The sequence below is a fragment of the Carcharodon carcharias genome, chromosome 7, assembly GCF_017639515.1.
Source record: "Carcharodon carcharias isolate sCarCar2 chromosome 7, sCarCar2.pri, whole genome shotgun sequence".
In the NCBI taxonomy this organism is placed as follows: Eukaryota; Metazoa; Chordata; class Chondrichthyes; order Lamniformes; family Lamnidae; genus Carcharodon; species Carcharodon carcharias.
Window position 1 is genome coordinate 187,187,029 of NC_054473.1, and position 22,080 is coordinate 187,209,108.

The window sequence follows — 22,080 nt, forward strand, 5'->3', positions numbered from 1 at the left end:
TGAGACTTGAGCTGTTTGAATTCCTTCAAGTATACAGCTCTTGAACTTTATCTTCAGTTGCCATTTAACCTCCAAAGAGAGAACCAGAGTCCAGGCTAGCAGCCTGCCTTTGACCTCCATCTCGCTCCACACCTGATTTCCAAAAAGAACCTTGCATTTCTTCTACAGGGTGAACTAATACCCAGGATACAAGAATACTTTGCTGCATCTTCAACAGATTCAACCGAGTTCCTAGGGCCAAGACCAGGAATTCAGCCAAACAAAGCCACCAATAAGACACCACAGGACTTTTGATTCTGCACTCTGGACTCATGTGAAACCATAACTCTTATTTTTATCGTGGTCTTGCCCTGATTCCCTTTCTTTCCCTTATCCCTCTTCCATGCAGGAGTACACCAAGGGGTGGATATTGCAAAATCCCTTTCCCACATTTTATTTGTGTAAAATAACCAACCCTCTTATTTTACCTTATCTCGAGTTTGCTGTGGGGTTATTAATAGAGGATTAGATAACTTCAAAACTGAAGGGTTGGGGAAAATACTTATAAAGGGGGAAATCAAAATTCAAAAATGCCTTTCTGTTTACGGATGGGTAGTGAATGGAGAAATCAGGGCTGCTTAAATTTATCCCTCTCCAGTCCAAAACACAAGGATGACACCAGAACTAAGGGGTTATAATGAACAGAAAGAGCTGAGCAGGCTGCGGATCTTCCAGAAAAGAAGGCTTAGGTGTGACCTGATAGCAATCTCTATGTCTACCCTATCACATCCTTTCAAAAAGTGAGTTTATTTCCACTCATGAAAAAGTCCTAAACTTTTATTTTTATTCATTCATGGAATGTGGGCATCACTGGCAAGGTCAGTGATTATTGCCCATCTTTAACTGCCCTTGAGAAGGTGGTGGTGAGCCACTGTAGTCCATGTGATATGGGTACACCCACAGTGCTGCTAGGGAGGGAGTTCCCGCATTCTGATCCTGTGATAATGAGGGAACAGCAACCTAGTTCCAAATCAAGGTGGTATGCAACTTGGAAGGAAACTTGCAACTGGTGACATACCCAAGAACCATCTGCCTTGCTCCTTCAAGGGAGCAGAGGTCACAAGTTTGGAAGGCGGTGTCAAAGCAGCTTTGGGGAGTTGCCGTAGTGCATCCTATAGATAGTACATACTGCTGTCACTGGGCACCAGTATGGAGGGAGTGGATAGGGTGAGAATCAAGCAGGCTGTTTTGTCCTAGATATAGGCGAGCTTCCTGAGTGTTTTGCAGCTGCATACGTCCACAAAAGAGGAAAGTACTCCAACTCAACACATGTGCCTTGTAGACAGTGGTTAGGCGTTCAAGAATCAGGTGAGTCACTTGCCATAGAGTATCCAGCCTCTGACCTCCTCTTGTGTCCAAGCACTTTGTTTAGAAATGCTATGTCAAGAATTAACTTTTCAGGTCGATAACTGCCAAACCATATGAAAACGGTTTTGTTATGTGGAAAAAATTGCAGGGCTAAGAGTGACGAGTTGAAAAGTGGGACTAATTGGACTTCCAAAAACTGACACAGGCAAGTTGGGCTGAGTGGCTCCCTCTGCACCGAATGATCGATTCTAAAGGAGTAGATAAGTAACACAGGAATTCAATGAACTAAATTCTTGATGCAGCAAAACACTGATTTTGATTGAGCTGCTATAAAATATCGTCACTGTAAAAGCAGGCATGAATAAGAGGAAGCGGTGACAAACACATTGGAACATACGGTAGCAAGCTTCAATGACTGCCTTGGAGGGTACACTGTTCTCGGCCTGCAATTCTCAAAAAAGGTCAGCAATCCTATAAATAATCCCTAACTTGAAAGAGCTCCAGTGAGTCACTTAGAAACTTTCCTACTAATATTGAAATAGTTGAGTTTCACCAACCATACAAAACCTCCTTTCAGGGTAGTCACTGTCCAGCTCAAGAGTTGTATCAATGGAACAGATAATACTATCAATGTACCAGTTTTTACATTAAGCTTCTGCACCTCAGCACTTGAGTCTCACCTAACAGGAGCAGTAAGACACCAAGGCAAGACAATTTGAGAGGGAGAATGGCAATGATTGAGGGCATCCAGGACAGTCAACATCTCATTTTTTAGTGGGCTCCATCAACACAGGCTACTCAATGACCACGTGCATGTAGACAAGAATGGTCCTAGAGGTTTTCTTAGATAACAGCACCTTTTTCTTTCGTTTTGAACTTGGCACCAAGAGGAACTTTCTACAGTATGTCAGTAGGCAGAGGAAGATCGCAGAAGATAATAATCTGGGCTCTGTCCTGCACTATGTGAAAATTGCCAGAGCAGTGGACCGTCAATGTTTAGGCACAATAAAGTTCGATGTTTAAATGAAGATTTCCACTGGAGCTTCGTGCCTACTGACCAGCTAATCCCACAGTTCTATTTTGATTTAACTATCTTATAATCTATTTAAATCTGCCTTTAGAGGACGCTTTATTTAGCGGCCCTAAAACATGGCAGAACTTAATACACAACACACATGATAGATCAATTTGTTTCTAAAAGACCCAGTCAACTTACAAGTTTTTTTCGGAATGAATGCACCAAGTTTTGCTTTGCTTTCCCAACAAATCCAGGCCGACTTGAGCAGAACAGTGGTCGCCTCTGTCACAGTTAAACCTACAACAGCGTTTCTTTTATACTCCATGCCACTTAATAGCCTGAGCTACCCAGTGTGACCATTTTGTTTAGAAGCTAAATTCTCCTATAAATACACTGGTAGAAAGGAATTCCAATGAGTCATTCTGAACCTTGCCTTCTGATCTTCAAACAGTACAATTCTATCAAACATACACAATGTTCTTGCAACTAAATCCCAGAGTGTGCACACTGCCACTGAAAGCACAAACAGGTCCACGAGTGCACAATGTGATTACACTAACTCTAGCAGCCTGGAGCAGTCACGTGGAAGTTCCCATCTCAGCGATAAGAGCTTGCATTTATATAGCACATTATCACATGCCTCTCAAAATTCCCTAGTACTCTGAATACAATGAATTACTTGAACATTTCATGTAAATTTGTTCTTGGGACATCTACAACACAGCTAAGGCAGTATTTACCGCCCATTCTTACTTGCCCTGGGGTGGTGGCGAAACATGAGGGGTCCTTGTGGTGATGAAAGACAAGGGGCCCTTGAACAAATTAAGTGGCCTGGCAGCAGGTCTCAGTGCAGATGATGCATGCGAACAGCAATCTTACCGCAGCTATGCAGAAAGAATCCAAATGCATCATTTAGTTGTTCAAATGGTTTCAGGACTAATTGCCACCAGTAGTTGGCTCTGGAGTCTAATCCAGAGGTTGTAAACTCAAATTGCATCACGGGAAGTTGAGAAAGTCAATTCAACATAACTGACCTGTTGTGAGCCAGCAGCAGAAAAAGGACAAGGAAAGTTTCCAGAGTGATATAAAAACCCAGTAAATTCACCAAGACCCTTCAACAAAGGGAAACGACTAACCAAGTCTTGGGTGTGTGGGACTCCAGACCAAACATGTATGGCTGATTCTTATATGTCTTCAAAAGCTTAACAACCACAACAAAGCAGAAGAGGGGAAAGGGGAAAAATTATTTTAAGCAGCCAGTTCATGTGATCTGGAATGCAGTGCCTGAACAAGCGGTTGAAGCAAATTCAATAATAACTTTCAAAAGGAAATTGGTTAAATACTTGAAGGGGTAAGATCGGAGTGAGGGGGGCTAATTGAACAGTTTTGCCAAACAGCTGACACAGGCACGATGGGCCGAAGGGCAATCTTATGTAATGTACGATTAATTCTGTACTATATTTTTGGTTTCTAGATTTTTCTCTTGAATAGATCACATCAACTCAGGTTCAATCCCTGGTCTATGCAGAGTTAATTGAACTCAGCTGATGGAGTGATGGAGGTGCTGAGGTGGGTCTTAGTCGCCCTCAGAAAGGAAAAATCTACAAGGGTTCCCATTCTCCGGTGACCTTTGACTGGAAGTCCAGGTGTTTGTATACCTGATGAGGACAAGATCAGGGTTAGTTAGAAAGCCCCTCCCTTTAACTTTTTTACCAAGCGTGTGGCAAGAATGTGGAAATTGCTACCACAAGGAGTGGTTGCATGGATGTATTTAAGCAGAACCTAAATAAACATGAGGGAGAAAGGAATAGGGATGAGAAGAACTCCTATGGGGCATAAGCAGCAGTATGGAGTGGTTGGGCTGAATGGCCTGTTTCTGTGCTGTAAATTCTATGTAAGTGAATTTACGAATCTATGAAAAGAACTATTGTTTGACCCAAAACCATTGTGGAAACACCTTTACCAGAAAGATTGTAGTAATTCAAGCAGAAGGCTCACCAGCAGTCCTCAGGCCAATAGGGATGGACAATGTGCTGCCATGCCAAAGTTTTCCTTGACAAATATGAAAAAAGAAAATCCATGTGTTGAACACTGAACAATAATTCCATGAATTTCTCTTTTACTAGTATGAACCCCTTTCATCTGCTCTCGCAGCTAGGTTTAAAGCAATTTATCTTTTCCATGCCACTTACTTACTTATAAACCATAGTATCACCTCTCAAAATGCCTCCTCTCAAAGCATAGAAGTCTAAGTTTCTTCCATTTTTGATCCTCAGGACTCCAAGATGAAGGATCAATCTCCTGTCTCATCACCAACTCCAGTGTTCAAATAGCTCCCTTTGATTCTGGGGATCAGTAGTCAAGGTAGTTTGACCAGGGAACTGAAGGCTTTGATCATGACTTCCTTAGAGTTGCATCCCAGTGGTTTGGTTATTTCATTAGTCATTCTACTGGCTTTATGGATTTGCTACTCAGCATTGACTGGACACGTTGAGGGTCTAGCCTACTAAGACTTAAGGTCACCACCACCTCCTTCTCAAGGGCAACCAGAGATGGACAATAAGTGCTGGCCCAGCCAGCAAAGCCTGCATCCTATGAATGAATTAAAAAAAAGGTTGCCTTCAATTTCCTCATTATTTCTATATCATTCAAGGATTACATTACTTGCTCATTTTCCCCTCCTGTATGCAATATTTTACATTAGTCCAGACTGCATTGCATTTCATCTGCCACTGTTTTGCCCACTTACATATTTTGTTCCATTATAATACAAGGGAAACCTGCTGACCAACCCACAATAAAACATCAGGCAGCCCAGAAAGACAGCAGACCCTGGCACCAAATAAACTGAAACCCCCTCGACAATAACTCATTCTGGCAATTTCAAGGGGCTTTAATAAGCAACTTTCCAAATTCTGCATTTTCTTTTTTTTCCACATAAATATATTTGAAATTTCACAGACGGGCCAGAGGGCAAAAGGAAAAACCTACAGCAAGTTAGTAGAAAGCAGAGCAATGCTTATACCAACAGTTGAGACATCTCCATATAATACTTTAAATTAAATAGAACTAATTTCAAAAATGTCACTTTCGTGCTCCAGTGAAGGAAATTCAAAGAAACGCCCATTTTCTTAATAGCAGACACAGTCATACACACACATCCTTTGCTGAGTGCAGTATTATTCTGCATCAAAAGTTGACTGAGATAGATGAATAAAGCCAAAGATATCCATCAATACATATAATAAAATCAAATTCAGCCTTTTTGTTTTAAATAGTAACATCCAACAGAAACACACAAAATGCTGAAAACACTGTGGTACGCAAAACACACCAGTTTGAATGAGTCATTGAGAGAATTTACAAATTGCATTACTTCAAACACACATTCATTCATTCACTCCCTCAGTTATCCACATCATCTGTACTGCAACATTTGCAGCGTTATCTATTCCTTATATTGTATGCCAGCATCATTCCAAATACATCAGCAAATCAGCTGCAATTATACTTGACAATAGCAACACTAAACTGCAATTTGATGCTCATCAATATTTCCCACTTACTTTTCCAAGGTATTATCAGTCAAGTTTTGCTACTGGGGTTAGCAGAGAACAGAGACTGTACTAGATGCCAAGAACCAAAAACAACAAAAAAACTTATGGAGAGTTTAAACTGATGAAAGATTTCAGATAAAAGCAAAATGCTGCTGATGCTGGAAATCTAGAACAAAAACAAAAATACCTGGACAAACTCAGCAGGTCTGACAGCAACTGCGGAGAGGGATACAGTTAATGTTTCAAGTCCGAATGACTCTTCATCAGAATTTCAGATTACCAACTAATCCAACACTTACCTACAATGCTCATGGATACCAGCAATGGCTCAGTGGGTAGTATTCTCACCTTTGGATCAAAGATATTGTAGGTTCATCTCCCACTCCACAGCACAAAATCAAAGTTGACACGCCCAGAACACTACTGAGAGAGTGCTGCATTGTCAGAACTACCTTCAGATCAGATGTTAAACCAAGGTTCCTTACGTGGACATGAAAGATCCCAGGAAACTTGAAGAGGAGCAGGGCAGCTCTCCCCAATATCATGGTCAATATTTATCTCTCACTCAACTTCATTTAAATATAGATTAACTGGTCATTATCACAATGCTGTTTGTGGGAGCTTTCTGTGTAGAAATTGGTTGTCACAATCCCTACATTACCACAGCGACTAGACCTCAAAAAGTACTCAATTCCCTATAAAGCACTTTGGTGCATCCAGAGAGTGTGAAAAGGTGCATTATAAATGTGAGTCTTTCTTTCAATATCGTGGAAGTTCAGTTACGAAGGCCTTCTACATTCATTTCCATTGCAATTCCACCCAACAGTCGACTCTAAGCTTCAACAAATCACAGCATATTTGAAAGGAATAATATACAACCAAAGGAGGCTGGTGCCCCATAAGGGTCTGATATTCTTTTTAAATAAAAATGCATATTAATACTTAACTTGTGTTTTACAACTGAACTCAAGAAATTATGTGTTCTGAAATTATTGTACGGGGTACAGCAACAAGACAGGATATATTCACACTCCTAGGGGCTTACTTGCAAACATTGACAGACTCCCATCCCAACTTCCAAAAGATTGTCACCTATTCAAAAAAACACAGGCCTGTCATAGCAGCAAATGTTTTAGTTGTATGAAGCAACAGAAATAGCACTACAGTCAGTCAACAGACAGACAAAATGGAAACTGATGAAATATCAATGATCTCTAAGATCCTGCTGCCCCCAAAGATATAGGAGCCCCAATTTGAAGGCCTACTATAAAACCAGCCTGTAAGATCCTGTGCTTCTATGGAGAAATTACTTTCAGACTGATTCTTCTTTCATGACAGGTGCATGATACAAGTCCCTGGGGTTCCACAGGGCTCGGAGCTGGGACCCTTGATGTTTGTGGGTTACATAAATGATTTGGACTTAAATGTAAGGGGTATGATCAAGAAGTTTGCGAATGACACGAAAATTGGTAGGGTGGTAAATAGTGAGGAGAATAGCCGTAAACTGCAGGAGGATATTAATAGACTGGTCAGGTGAGCAGAGCACCGGCAAATGGAATTCAACACGGAAAAGTGTGAGGTAATGCACTTGGGGAGGGCTAACAAGGCAAGGGATTACATTATGAATGGTGGGATCCAGGAAAGTACTGAAGATCAGAGGGACCTTGGTGTGCATGTCCACAGATCCCTGAAGGTAGCAGGGCAGGAAGATAAGGTGGTTAAGAAGGCACATGGGATACTTGCCTTTATTAGCTGAGGCATTGAGCAGGGAGGTTATGCTGGAACTGTATAAAATGCTGGTTAGACCACAACTGGAGTGCCGCATGCAGTTCTGGTCACCACATTATAGGAAGGATGTGATTGCGCCGGAGAGGGTGCTGAAGAAATTTACCAGGATGCTGCCTGGGCTGGAGTGTCTGAGCTATGAGGGAAGATTGGATAGGCTGGGATTGTTTTCCTTGGAGCAATGAAGGTAGAGAGGGAACCTGATAGAGGTGTATAAGATTCTGAGGGGCATAGATAGGATGGATAGGAGAAGCACTTTTTCCATTATTAGAGGGGTCAATAACCAGGGGGCACAGATTTAAGGTAAGAGGCAGAAGGCTAAGAGGGGAGTTGAGCAGGAATTTTTCACCCAGAGAGTGGTGGGAGTCTGCAGCTCACTGCCCGAAAGGGTGGTTAAGTCAGAAGCTCTCATAACATTTAAGAAGTATTTAGATATTCACTTGCGTTGCCATAGCCTCCAGGGCTATGGGCCAAGCACTGGAAAATGGGATTAGTGTAGTCAGATCTTTGCTGACCAGCATGGACATGATGGGCCGAATGGCCTCCTTCTGTGCCGTAGATGTCTATGAGTCTACAAGTCCTGATACAAATACATAAACCCAAAATGCATCACTACAGGTCATGAGCACTGCCAGATCCAGGCAGTTGCCTGAACATTTCTTCTCACTGATTTGTTTTTTCTGCTTTTTCCATTTTCTAAGGCATCAACTCTTTGTTGGGGTTCAGTTCCACAAGCTCTACTTGCCACAGCATATTTTAATCTAGATAACAAGCTATTCACCCACAGTAGTCATCACAATTTAACCTAATCCTGTTCTCACCCAATATACACACTGGTCAGGCTGCGCTCCAACAGTCACACAATGCCGAGCAGGATCAAGTTACAGAACAGCTGTCTCTCCATAAACTTGAGCAGTTCAGGCAGACTGTAAAGCATAAACTGACACGCTATGGTTCAGTAGATAGCTTCAGAAGCTGCAGGTTAATGGGGAATCAGTGGCGTTGTGGTATTATCACTAAACTAGTATTCCAGAGACTCAGGGTAATGCTCTGGGAGCCCAATTTTGAATCCCACCATGGCAGATGGTGAAATTTGAACTCAATAAAAAATATGGAATTAAAAATGCCTGGTGATGACCACAAAACCATTGCTAATTGTTCACTAACGTCCATTGCCATCTGGTTCACTAATGTCCTTCAGAGAAGGAAATCTGCCGTCTTTACCTGGTCTGGTCTACATGTGACTCCAGACCTACAGCCATGTGGATGACTCTTAACTGCCCACTGAACAAGGGCAATTAGTGATGGGCAATAAATGCTGGCCTAGCCAGCAATGCCCACATCCCATAAACTAATGGTTCAGTCTCCAGGGACTTGAGGCATAATCTGGGCCAACACTCCAGAGCAGTGCAGAGGCAGTGTTGTATTGTTAGGATGTGTCATCTTTTGGATGAATCGTTAAACTAAGGCCCTTTCTACCCTATATGGTGAGCTTAAAAAAATCTGATCTGATCTAAAAAAAACTTGACAGGAGAGCAAGGGAGTTCTCCCTGGTGGCCTGGCCAATATTTATCCCTCAAATGGCAACACAAAAAAACGGATGATTTGGTCATTTACCACATTATTGTTTGTGGGAGCTCAGTGTGTGCAATTGGCTGCCATGTTTCATAAGAGCATAAGAACATACAAAATAAGGGTAGGCCATTCAGCCCCTCAAGCCTGCCCAACCATTCAATAAGATCATGACTACTCTACTCCAGGCCTCAACCCCTCTTTTGTGCCAGCTCCTCGTAGCCCTCAACTCCCTAATATTTCAAAAATCTATGTAGCTCCTCTTTAAATACTTTGTGATCTAGCCTTCACAACACTCTGGGATAGAGGATTCCAGATATTCACTACCCTCAGAGATGAAATTTCTTCGCATCTCAGTTTTAAATGACTGTCCCCTTATTCTGTAACTATGCCCCCTAGTTCGAGCTATGTCCAACTAGTGGGAGCCTCTTCTCAACACCTACCCTGTCAAGCCCCCTCAGAATCTTGTACATTTCAATAAGATCACCCCTCATTCTTCTAAACTCTAATAAATAAAGACCTAACCTGTTTAGCCATTCTTGATAAGTCAATTCCTTCATCCCAGGAATCAGCCTAGTGAATCTCTTATGAACTGCCTCCAATGCCAGTATATCCTTTCTTAAATACAGGGATCAAAACTGTACACAGTACCCCAGGCGCGGCCTCGCCAACACCCTGTACAGTTGTAACAAGACTTCCCTATATTTAAATTCTAACCCCCTAGCAATACAGGCCAAAATTCCATTTGTCACCTTAATTATTTGTTGCACCTGCATGCTAACTTTGTGTTTCATGGACAAGAACATCCAGGTCCCTCTATGCTGCACTTCTTTGGAGTCTCTCTCCCCATTTAAATAATAGTCTGCCTTTTGATTCTTCCTACCAAAGTGCATGATCTCACACTTTCCTACATTAAATTCCATCTGCCAAGTTTTTGCCCACTCATTGAACCTGTCTATATCCCTTTGCAGATTCCTTATGTCCTCATCACAACATGCCCTCTCACATATTTTTGTATCGTCAGCAAATCTGGATACATTACACTCTGCTCCCTCCTCCAAGTCATTAATATAGATAGTAAATAATTGAGGCCTGAGGACTGAACCTTGCGGCACTCCACTAGTTACATCTTTCCAACCTGAAAAAGACCCATTAATCTCTCCAGCAGTTATAAAATGGACATATTTAAATGCTGTTTTTCTATAAAGGGGTGTATTAACTTTGTTCACTTTACAGAAACACTTGTCTGAAAAATAAAGCTTTATTCTAGAATATTTAGCTCAACAATAGATTATTTGAGTTATCAAGCATTCTGACTGAATGGTCATGCAGCAATACACAACAGCAGCTTCGAATGTAGCTATATATTGGCTCCAAGGCTGGACTGCAGTGCCAGAGAATGAATCTACTTCAGATGTGCGAGCTGTGCTCCTAACATCAGTCAAGGGAAGGGGTGCTGAAACATTAGGAGGCAAACGTTGAAAATTTCTTACCAGCCAACAGCTACTTTAAGATTGAATCATTTGGCGGTCAAGAATAGGAGTGCTTTGAATAATTTGCTCCCTTCAAGTTTTTCTCCCCTCTAGTCCCACTCTCCCAACACAACAGGGCTTCCAGAGAAACAGATGAAGGCAGCAAAGACAGACACAGACTCAATGGACCGACTGGCCTCCTATTCTGTAAGATTCTATGAAGACAAAGATAAAAACATGCCCATACACAAAGTCAAGTTTGCCATAAAGAAATATGGTCAATTGATTCAGTGTTTTGCAGAATAGTATTAGATTTGTAACAAAGAGGCAGGGTGCTTCCTTCTCAGCCCCATAGAAATATTACTCTGGTTAAAAACATCACTCTAACTAACTTCCCCAGTGCCCTCAGCAAAAAGCTGCGTCATATGATCAGGATGCTCACAGTGTTTGCTTCATTGCTCTGCACAATAAGAGGGGTGATCAATAAGAGGGGTGAAACACCAATAGGACATTTAATTTGACCTCTGCACTACGGAAGGCAAAGAGGGGATAGGATTTTTGCCCTGACCGATAATACCTGCCAGAAAAGCATTCACAATTGTGATGAGGACAACATGAGGCTAGACTCGGACATACACACCTCGCCCAATTCTCTTGTAGTCAAATAACCAGTCAACATCCACTGTGCAAGCTCTCGCAGGACTAATTAGCCATTTGGAAAAGGTAACGGAGAGACGCAAGCACTCAGAATTGCAAACCAAAAGCTGAAGTGCAGCTCAAGCAGAAACAAGTAAAGGAGAACAGAGAACTAAAAAGGAATAAAATGCTAACTTCACCATTATAAAACTGATCAAAATATGCTCAACAGCAATTGAAACATCTGTATGTATGTTAATAAAATATACTTGTAGCGCATTAGTTTTTGCAAAATGTCCTAATGTAGTTTAAACACACCAGTCGTAACAGCTTATTCATGTTTACTATAGCACTCACCCAGTCCAGCAGTCACAACAGCTTTGACTATTAAATCCCCAATGTGATTATTCTTTAAAACCATTAGTCCTTCTTCTAAAGGTATTAAGTTGTCACGAGGACTAAAATAGCAAATGAAATCACAATGGAATGCAACAGTGAAATAACTTCTCAGTATCAGTATCCCTTTTGTAAAAAAAAAAACCCCAAAATTCAGAATGTAACCAATTTTTAAAAATAAACAATTTGAAAAACTAAACATATTACATACATATCAATACCATCAAACTTTTATACACTAGTTGTGTGTAGCAATACAATTGAAAAAGGGTGGACCTGTTTCGACTTTTTGTGCTCCTAAAAATTCTTACGCAGTGCTCTATAGCATCTCAGGCTCCTGGTGCTGTGAATTTGCCCAATTTACATTCCAAGTTGAATTCCACAGCATCAGAGCAGCAAATTACTCTCTCACAAACTATTTGAACAGATTTCTGACCTCATTCCTGGCCAAAGACCTTACCCCCAGTAGTTAGAGAGGGGCAAAGGTCTGTGCAGACCAGATATTAGACAATTGTGCAACACAGGCAGGTCAAATCATCAGTTAATCCATTGCCAATGCAGCAGAAACATTTATACACATGCTATGTGGCACAGTTTCTTCTAAAGTTACAATCCAACTGGTTCACTAATGCCCTTTAGCGAAGGAAATCTGCCGTTCTTACGTGTGATTCCAGACCCGCAGCAATGTGGTTGACTTTTAACTGCCCTCTTAAATGGCCTAACAAACTATTCAGTTGTACCAAACTGCTACAGAAAAGCCTAACCAGGTGAACTACAATGGCTCAAGAAGGCAGCTCACCTCCACCTTCTGAAGGACAAATAGGGACAAGCAGAAAATGCTGGAAGATTAAATAAAAAACAAACTGAATGACAAAACAAGCTCAAATGCCTCCTCCTATTCCCCATGCAAACATCATCATGAGTGTTGGGCATTTTGCAGGCAGCACCTCCACCACCTTGGCTAGTTTAAAGCACCACCTGGGCCGTGCAGCATTCTAACCCAGTGAGACAAGGGCACCAAAGGCAACGCTTCAGTGTAGAAGAGGCTGCACTGAGTTTCAGATGAGACCCTGAACAAGGCCCTATCTGAATGAAACTAATGGAAAAGCAGGGAGTTCTATAAGATACAAACAAAAATACCTGGAAAAACTCAGCAGGTCTGACAGCATCTGCGGAGAGGAACACAGTTAACGTTTCGAGTCCGAATGACCCTTCAACAGAACTAAGTGAAAATAGAAAAGAGGTGAAATATAAACTGGTTTATGGGGAGGTGGGACAGTTAGAGCTGGATAGAGGGCCAAATAGGTGGAGATTGCCAAAAGATGTCATAGACAAAAGGACAAAGAGTTCTTTAAGATATACTGGCCAATGTTCATACCTCAAACAAAACCAGCAAAGCAGACTAATTTGTCATAATCTCACTTGGTACGTGTAAATCAACTGCCACCTTTTATTGCAAAACAGTGACTACATTTAAAGTAATTAATAGGCTGAGAAATGTTTGGAACATCTTGAAGACATGAAAGGTACTATAAAATTGCAAATCCTTTCTTCCTTTAGTGAGTATTCTTTGTCCCATAAATAAAATTGCCATCTATTGCTTAGCGACTGAAGTCACATATTTTTGTTAAGAATCTGTGCTAACCATATCAGAAGCAGCTGGATCCAGTATTAAGTCCAACAATGTAAGAGAGCTGAATGAACATGAGTGAGGACATGGTTATTAATCTAATAGATTTTTTAAATGTGAACTATGTGCATAAATTCCAACTGATCGGTGGAATGACACAAAGACAGGAATCCCTCTAGCAAGCAGGCCAGCAGCAGGAAGGCGAAATTATGCTCACAATGATTTTTTTTTTTCCCCCCAATGTTCTCTCTGCCCTGATACATTGATCCTTGCTGGGATTCAGTACCATGACACCCAACCTGCAGTTCTCACATAAACAGCTTGCTTTCAGGTTAGAATTTGGAAAGTGAGCATCAGTTAGTTACTGGTTTGTGGACAACATTACCATCAAGCTCAAATATCTGGTCAAATGACACTCTCACTTACACAATGCAGAGGACAGAAATCAGATAGCAGGTATGGTACTGTAGTGGCTATGTTACAAGGCTGTTAGTCAAGAAACTGGTACTAATAATCCAAAGAATATAAACTCAAATTCCACCATTTGAATTCAGAAAGTTGAGTATTTGAAACAAAATAAGTTTAAAAATTTGGAAATAAAATGCTGGTTTCAGTAAAGTGACAAAGAAGCTGTCAGACTGTTGTAAAAACCCAATGATTTACTAATGTCCTTTAAGGTAGGAAACCTACTGTCCTCCAGTCCCTACTCCATAACTGTCCTTGGCCATTTCTCAGTCCACAGAAGCACTGAGACCCTGGGACTAGATCACCCAGCTACTGACTTGGCTCACAGTCCAGAAAGACAAAGTCACTTTTAAACTTTGCCATGTTTTAATTCGGATTCCGGGAGAACTGGCAAAAGAATCTTTCATTACGGCAGCAGACTATAGAAACACAAGAAATGAATCTATGATCCAGGCGCCAGGAAAAAGGGGCCAGATTAAGTACTGCAAAGACCAGGAGTTCACGGATTTGAGCCACCCAGGATGCAAACTAAAACAGCACCAGTGCGGATGCAAAGCTAGGCAAGGCAGAAGAATATAAAGATTTTCTAAGTTTTGTTTTAAAGCATGTGTATTTTTTCACACCGTTCCTCGATTCCCCCTAAACGTGACCTGTCAATAGAGCTTCATGTTGCTTTGCATGGTGCATAATCCTAATCATAAAATTGATTTTACCTTCAACCCGCTCCTCTATTCCAAGCAGCAGCTCCTGGTCTCTCATTAACCTCCAAAAAGAATGGCACAGATAAGGAGATAAGGAGCGCAGACTAGCTGGGCTTTTTCTAATGTCAGTTTATGTTCCACACGAGGTTCCTCCCACACTTTCAAAATATCCTTCTATTCCTTTTGCCCTCGTGGATTTATTTAGCTTCCCCTGATATACATTTGTTATTCAACTCAACCACTCCATGTGGTAGCATATTTCACATTCTAACCACTTTATGGATAAAGAAGTTTCTCCTAAATTCCTTTTAGGATTTATTAGTGACTGTCTAATCACTGGAATTAGTGATTATTTGAATAATCACTTGAAGTGATTATTGTTTGAAGTCAATGGAAATAAAATATTGAGAGAGATGTAAAATGGGCTATCGACTCAATTAGCTGAGATTAGCACAGCAAGTGGACATTATCACATGAAAATCTACATATTCTAAAAAAGAGACAACATTTTCTCTTCCCTATAATAAGAATGGCATCAAACACGAGCTCACATCAAATAAATTGAACACTCTCAATTCATATCTTGAGGGGATAAAAGGCTCACTGTCAGTGAACAATGCCCACAGAGATGATAAACAAGTCTAACAAGGAGGTCTTGTCTCTCAGCATTTTTTCTAAAACATCCCATGAATTTATCAGCAGAACAGGCAGACAATGCAAACATGCAACTCAGGGGAAAAAAATCTGCACATGCAGCGTACGGTCAAATGTTGCCCACAATGGAGGAGAGATAGGGCATTGCAAGTCACCAACTAGACTGAATATTCCTGCAGTTGTGGGTATGAATATGCTGACACCATCATTATTCACTCCTAGGCTCATTCAAGCCAACAATAACTTGCATTTATATAATGCCTTTAATGTAGTAAAATGTCCCAAGGCACTTCAATTTGTTGCCAAACAAAGCACAAAGGTGATATAGGCAGATGACCAAAAACTTGGTCAAGGTAGGTTTTAAGGAGCATCTTAAAGGAGAGGGGTAGAGAGGCGGAGCAGTTTAATAACAGAATTCCAGGGTTTAGGGTCTTGGTAGTTGAAGGCATGGCCACCAATGGTGGAGCAATTAAAATTGAAGATGCTCAAGAAGCCAAAATGGGAGATGGGCAGGTAACTCAAAAGGGGTCACAGAGAGATGGAGGGGTGAGGCCACTGAGGGATTTGAAAACAAGGTTGAAAATTTTTAAAATTGAGATTTTGCTTAAGCAACATCTCTATGCTCCTGCTAACGTAAAGAGCAAGAGTAGGACAAGGGCAGGCAGTTCAAACAAGCTAGAGGCAAAATCCTAATTCTTTTCACACACAAGTGAACATTGCGATTTGGGGGTAGGAAGAGAACTACCATGATTTTCTGTATACTTAATCTAAAACTTTGTCATTGACACAGCTGGTGTAGAGCATCCACAAAGTAATTCTGCATCCTATACTCCATAGAGGTTCACATCACTGCCCACAGTAAAATTGTGGAATTATTGGTACAAGTCATTCAGAAAATCCAAGTATTTACATTTTATTCCCAAACCTCAGTACCTGAAGCCAAGAATAGTCATAATACCAGACATGCCCAATCTTCAACTTTTTTTTTTCTGCCCAGACTTCAATTTAAATCTATCATGTAATCTACCCTTAAATCTCAAGGTAACACTAATTTCCATTGAGACAGTCAACTGAGCAAAACTTCTGTGAATGAAATGGAAAAAAATTCAGTTGGTAGTTTGGAACAAAAACATTTAGTTTATTAGCCAAAAGCAACAAGTCAGTGACAGGTTTACAACAATCTGATCACTTCCGAATGGCATCGGCATAGCCACTTTTAAGGAAAGTAATTATGGCTCCTAGGAGTTTTACTAGTGGAAAGAGAATTTTCTTGTGACATCCAACTTATGTTAGCCACAAAACTTAAACTAGAGTCCCAATGTATGTGAACTGTTGAAACAGGTAATTTATTCAGACTGAAATCCAACCTAGCACTTAAAGAGTGCATTCACAAAATGCACACTTATAATGATGAAGAACATCATTAAAGATTTATTCACTCTCAGGATGTGTATTTCACAGGATGGGGGAGAGGGGGGAGGGTGTGTGCGTCTGTCTGTAGAAATGATCGAGTCTGTGTATGCACGTGTGTGTGTGTGTGTGTATGTGTGTATGTACGCGTGTGCACGCACGCGAGCATACCTGTGTGGAAATGGGAGAGTCTGTGTGTGGGGGTGGGAAGTAAGAGAGTGAGCGAGTGTCTGCCTCACTCCCGATCTCAGGTTTCTCATTCACTCTCACCACCAAACAGCAACATATGCACACAGCCACTCAGTGGGTGAGGGTGAGTGAGTGAGCACCCTGAGCCGGGGAATGAGCCTGACACAAACACTCCAAGCCCCTCACACTCTGGCCATTTTTATTACTGTGAAAACTTAATTTATTGCTATGACATTGCTTTATTTTTACTCAGCAATTGTATTTTTTTTTAAATACTTTCATTGAAATTCAGTTTAAAGTTGTGCCAAACCTCATCTTTCTAAAATATGCTCATTGGCCCCTTGACTAAGAAAAAAATGGAAATGTGCCCCCCTCCCCCCCCCCCACCCCCACCACCACCCCCACCACCACCCCTCCACCCCCCCAACCGCCCAAGCGAAAAGTTGGGTACTAAGGCACTTGGAAAATGGCAGGAAAAATGCCTAGTAACTATGAAAAGATTAAGGTCTCAGCAAAATTTATCCTATGGTTCATAAGCTGCCTCGAAAAATAACATTTAGTCAGCCTGTATTAAGCTAGAGTCCCAAGTAAACCATCTGTTTCTTGGTAATTAGGGGATTTAGTGTTCATTTCTTATATAAATACATTCATCAACAAGCAAATCATACCAAATATCATTCGTCATTAATTTGTCTCAGAAACATGGCAAGTCAATGAAGTTCAGTAAAATAGTGAAATGAAAACAAACGCAGAGATTGACTTTCAAACTCTCGAGGAATAAAAGGGTTCTCAATTCTTTTTTTGGAAAAGAAACCTATGCCAAGTGGATCAATACAACTGGCAAGACATTTTTAAATTTGGTGTTTCTGTACCCTATTTGCAAAGTACCATTAGAACAGTTTCAGCTCAGAAATTATAAATGCAACACATTGAAGCCCCAGAGCACAAGTGGAAATTTCCAAATGGAGCCATACAGCCAAGAGGCAGAATAGTTATATTTTACAACTCTGACAGCTGTCCAGTTTTGTACCCGGACCTCTCTTCCACATGCCTGTATTAAAGCACATAACTGAGCTCATAGCTGGGCACTGATGAGGCGCTATGGGCCATCAGAAGTATATTCCATCACAATCCATAACCTCATGGCCTAGCATATCCTTCTTTCTTCCATTACCATCAAGCTAGATTATCAGCCATAGTTAAATGAGGAGTGGAGGCAACATATCAGGAGCAGCATCAGATGTACCTGAAAATGAGGTGTCAACCTGGTGAAGCCAAATACTAAACAGCATGCTGTATTCAGAGGCCATCTATATAAATACTGTGGCTACAAGAGCAGGGGATTCGGCGGCGAGTAACTCATCTCCGGACTCCCCAAAGCCTTTCCACAATCTACAAGACAAGTCAGAAGTGTGATGGAATACTCTCCACTTGCCTGGATGAGTGCAGCTCCAACAACACTCACGAAGGTTGACACCATCCAGGACAAAGCAACCCACTTAATTGGCATCACATCCACAAACATTCACTTCCTCCACCATCAACGCAAAGTAGCAGCAGTGTGTACCATCCACAAAATGCACCACAGGAATTCACCAAGGCTCCTTAGACAGCACCTTCCAAACCCACGATCACCACCATCTATAAGGGACGCAAATAAATGGGAACACCACCACCATGTCACTTACTATCTTGACTTGGAAATATATCGCCATTCCTTCATTGTCGCTGGGTCAAAATCCTGGAACTTCCTTCCTAACAGCACTGTGGGTGTACCTACACCACATTGACTACAGCGGTTCAAGAAGGCAGCTCACCACCACCTTCTCAAGGGCAACTAGGGATGGGCAATAAATGTTGGCCTAGCAAGCAGTGCCCACAGCCCGTAAATGAATAAAAAAATCCTCACCATCATTAAGACCACCTTTTTCCACCTCAGTAGCATGCCTGTGCTTTTACCCATCTCAGCTAATCTGCTACCAAAATTCTCATCTTTGCCTTGGTTACCTCTAGGCTTGACTATTCCAGCACACTGCTGGTCAGTTTCTCGTATTCTACCTCCATAAACTTGAACTCATCCAAAACTCTGCTGCCCGTGTCTTAACTCACACCAAGTCCCATTCACCCATCACTGCTGTGCTCACTGACATACACTAGCTCCCAGTTAAGCAACTTCTCAATTTTGAAATTTTCACCCTACTTTACAAATCCCTCCACGGCCTCACCCCTCCCTATCTCTAATATCCTTCACTCTCACGACCTTCCAAGATCACTATACTTCTCCAATTCTGGTCTCTTGAGCGACCCCCATTTTAAATCACTCCACCATTGACACTATCTTGAGCTGCCAAGGTCCTAAGGCATTACTTCTAAATCTCCTTCTCTCCCTCCTCTTTTAAATCTCTTCTTAAAACCTACCTCTTTAACCAAGCTTTTGGTCACCTGTACTAATATCTCAGGTGGCTCAGAGTCAAATTTTGTTCGATAGTGCTCCTGTGATGCCTCGAGATGTTAAAGCTGCTGTATTAATACAAGTGTCCTTTTTGAGAGAGAAAGTAGGGGTAAGGAACTGAGGTTATGTCACACCCAAAACCAAATCAAGAGAATTTTTGCACTGTTGGATATCAATGCCACCCTGTCACTCAGCCTTGTTCATTTACTTATTGATGGCAACACAACCCAGGAAGAGCATTGAGCTGCTAAAACCTTGTCTGCTATATCACCTTCTTCTCAATAAAACCCTTAAGATATTTTTCTGGGAAGCAACTATATAAACGTAGGATATTTTTGTTGAAAAACCATTATCAGTAAGAACCAGTTAAGCTGAAGCAGGTAACATAATTAACCTATCCAACCCCAATAAAACTGAGTTTATTATCCACCTCGAGTTTGGCACTGCCAATGCTCTGGCTGTCTACTCCACCCGCCTACCAAAGATCCATGCGGTGGTGGACCAGAAAGATGGAATTCAAGAAAGTAAATGGAGGGGACAAAAAAGTGCACAAGTGTTTTCTCCATGTAACTGAAGACAACTAGATGGATACTGAAAAACAATTGAACCAGATGGCTAGCCCTCTGATGAAAAACAGAATCATAAAGTAGTTATTGAAAAAAAGGTGGCCATTCAGTCTGTCAAATCTGTGTCGGCTCTCTACAAGAACAACTTAGTTCATCCCACTCCTCCACCTTTCCCTGTAGGCCTGCATTTTATTTTCTGCCAGATGCTTATCTAATTTATTTTCAACCTGAAATATTAACTTGTCTTTTCTCTTACAGGTCATCTATTTCCAGCAATTTCTGCTACATTTTCCAGATTTCCAGCATTTGTAGTTTTCTTTTTAACAAGCATGAGTTGTCTCAGAAGAGATGCCTTGGTGCCTTGGTTAATATTGTTATTCCCCAGCTGATGTTACTACTGCACAAGACAGATCCCAGAGTGGAACCCAGCTTGATAGATTCTTTTATTTTTTGTTTAGAAATGTGGAGGACAGCTACCAAACAGAATCACAGGAGTCAGCTGATGAACTTTTAACAAAAAAAAATTTATTAAACAAGATGAACAATGTTACAATACTCTTTCATCCACAACTATACCTTTATAGATAAATATGGATTCATAAGGATGTCATAAGTTACAAAAGCTACCTTATACTCTCATGGTTCAGAGTAAGTACTTGCCCACATAAACCAATAGGCGACCTGTGGTCAGACACACGACACTCTGAAACCAAGTGACAGATGCCACCCCAAACAGGTGCTATGGATCTCTCATCGACTCCTCCCAGACACTTGTCATACTGTTAGCCAACCAGTCTCACGGAATTCCATCTTTCACACGAGGGTTTCCAATCTCCACTCTCAAAGAACACGCTTTGGAATCTTCTCCCAAATGGCTCTTTCGGCCACCCTCTACAATGGTCCATCTCCAGGATTTTGAACACACATTCCGTTGTTCCTTTCCTCTGGATCGCCATTTGCATTCAATCTTTGCCTTCCACACACACATTCTCTCAGACTCAGCCATGCCAACAGAACACCACTGCTTCACATGCCCATAGTAAAGAGTTACAGGTCTTCAGCTGTCTTCCTTGGATCTTCTGGCTTCTCGCAAGTCTATTTTGCTTTAAGTCTGCACCCTGCAGCTTCCTCCCTTTAAGCTTGGAGCCTTCCTCTGCTCCTCACTCTTAACTTCACTTTACAGAACCTTTTCCAGATTCCTGCTCTTTTCTTTTGAGTAGAAGATCTTCTTAGGACTTTCCTCTTTTCCTTTAAGGAACCCTGCAGTTCTCCTCCCAGTAGACTACTGACAACTTGGTATCTCTTGAGACCCAGAACTCACTTGACATTCACTGCCACTTTAACTTTACAGCAACTCATCTAAGCTTCTTAGGCTTACTTTTCTCAGCAATCTGCTATTGAGTCCAGCTAGAGAGAGACTTTTGTGTTTTTCTCTATGGGTCCCTCTCTCTCAATCCCTGTTGCTAGGCAACAGCACAGTTTTTCTACCTTGTGTTTGTTTTAATTTTGCTTTCAAGAGTCATAAAACTCCTTCAAATGCAGGCATCTTTTAAAGTGAAACCAAAACTCAAGCTCCCCACCTTTCTTAACACACAAATACAGAGATACAAATCAAAGTTAAAGTTAAAACTCATTCCTAAAATCCACAAATACAAATATAACTAACTTAAACTATAAATATAACTTAATTAAACTCTCTCTAGTTCCCAACAATATTTATCACTCAACCAACATCCCTAAAACAGATTATCTGATCATGATCACACTGTTGTTTGTGGGAGTTTGCTATGTGCAAAATGACTGCCATATTTCTTATATTACAACAGTAACCACACTTCAATAATACTTCATAGACTGCATACACTTTAGGAATGATATCAGGCCTTAGAGAGGATACAGAGGAGATTTATTAGAATGACACCAGGGATGAGGGCCATCAATTGACAGAGCAGAAAAGGTTAGTAGATTTAATACAGGTGTGTAAAGTCATAAACAGCTTTGATAGGTTAAATAAGGAGAAACTGTTTCTAGTGGCATAAGGTTCTGTAACAAGGAGAGACAGATTTAAGTTAGTTGTGACATCGGGGAGCTTATTTACATAGCAGGTTGCAATCTGAAATGCGCTGCCTGAAAAGGTGGCGGAAGCAGATTCAACAGTAATTTTCAAAATTAAATTGGATAAATATCTGTAGGGGAAAAATTGCCCCCAAGGAGTTAAAATCTTGGCTGA

At 41.2% G+C, this 22,080-nt stretch overlaps 1 protein-coding gene and 1 long non-coding RNA gene across 4 annotated transcripts in view; one reads left to right on the top strand and one right to left on the bottom strand.

Moving 5' to 3' along the window:
- LOC121279700 (granule associated Rac and RHOG effector protein 1-like) overlaps window positions 1-22,080 on the bottom strand; it is a 214,588-nt gene that overhangs the window by 123,900 nt on the left and 68,608 nt on the right. The gene's annotated exons all lie outside the window — the stretch shown is intronic.
- Window positions 1,254-20,351, top strand: LOC121279702. The gene is made up of 3 exons (XR_005943477.1): window positions 1,254-1,347; window positions 4,642-4,729; window positions 20,309-20,351. It is a non-coding gene; the product is annotated as an uncharacterized LOC121279702 (long non-coding RNA).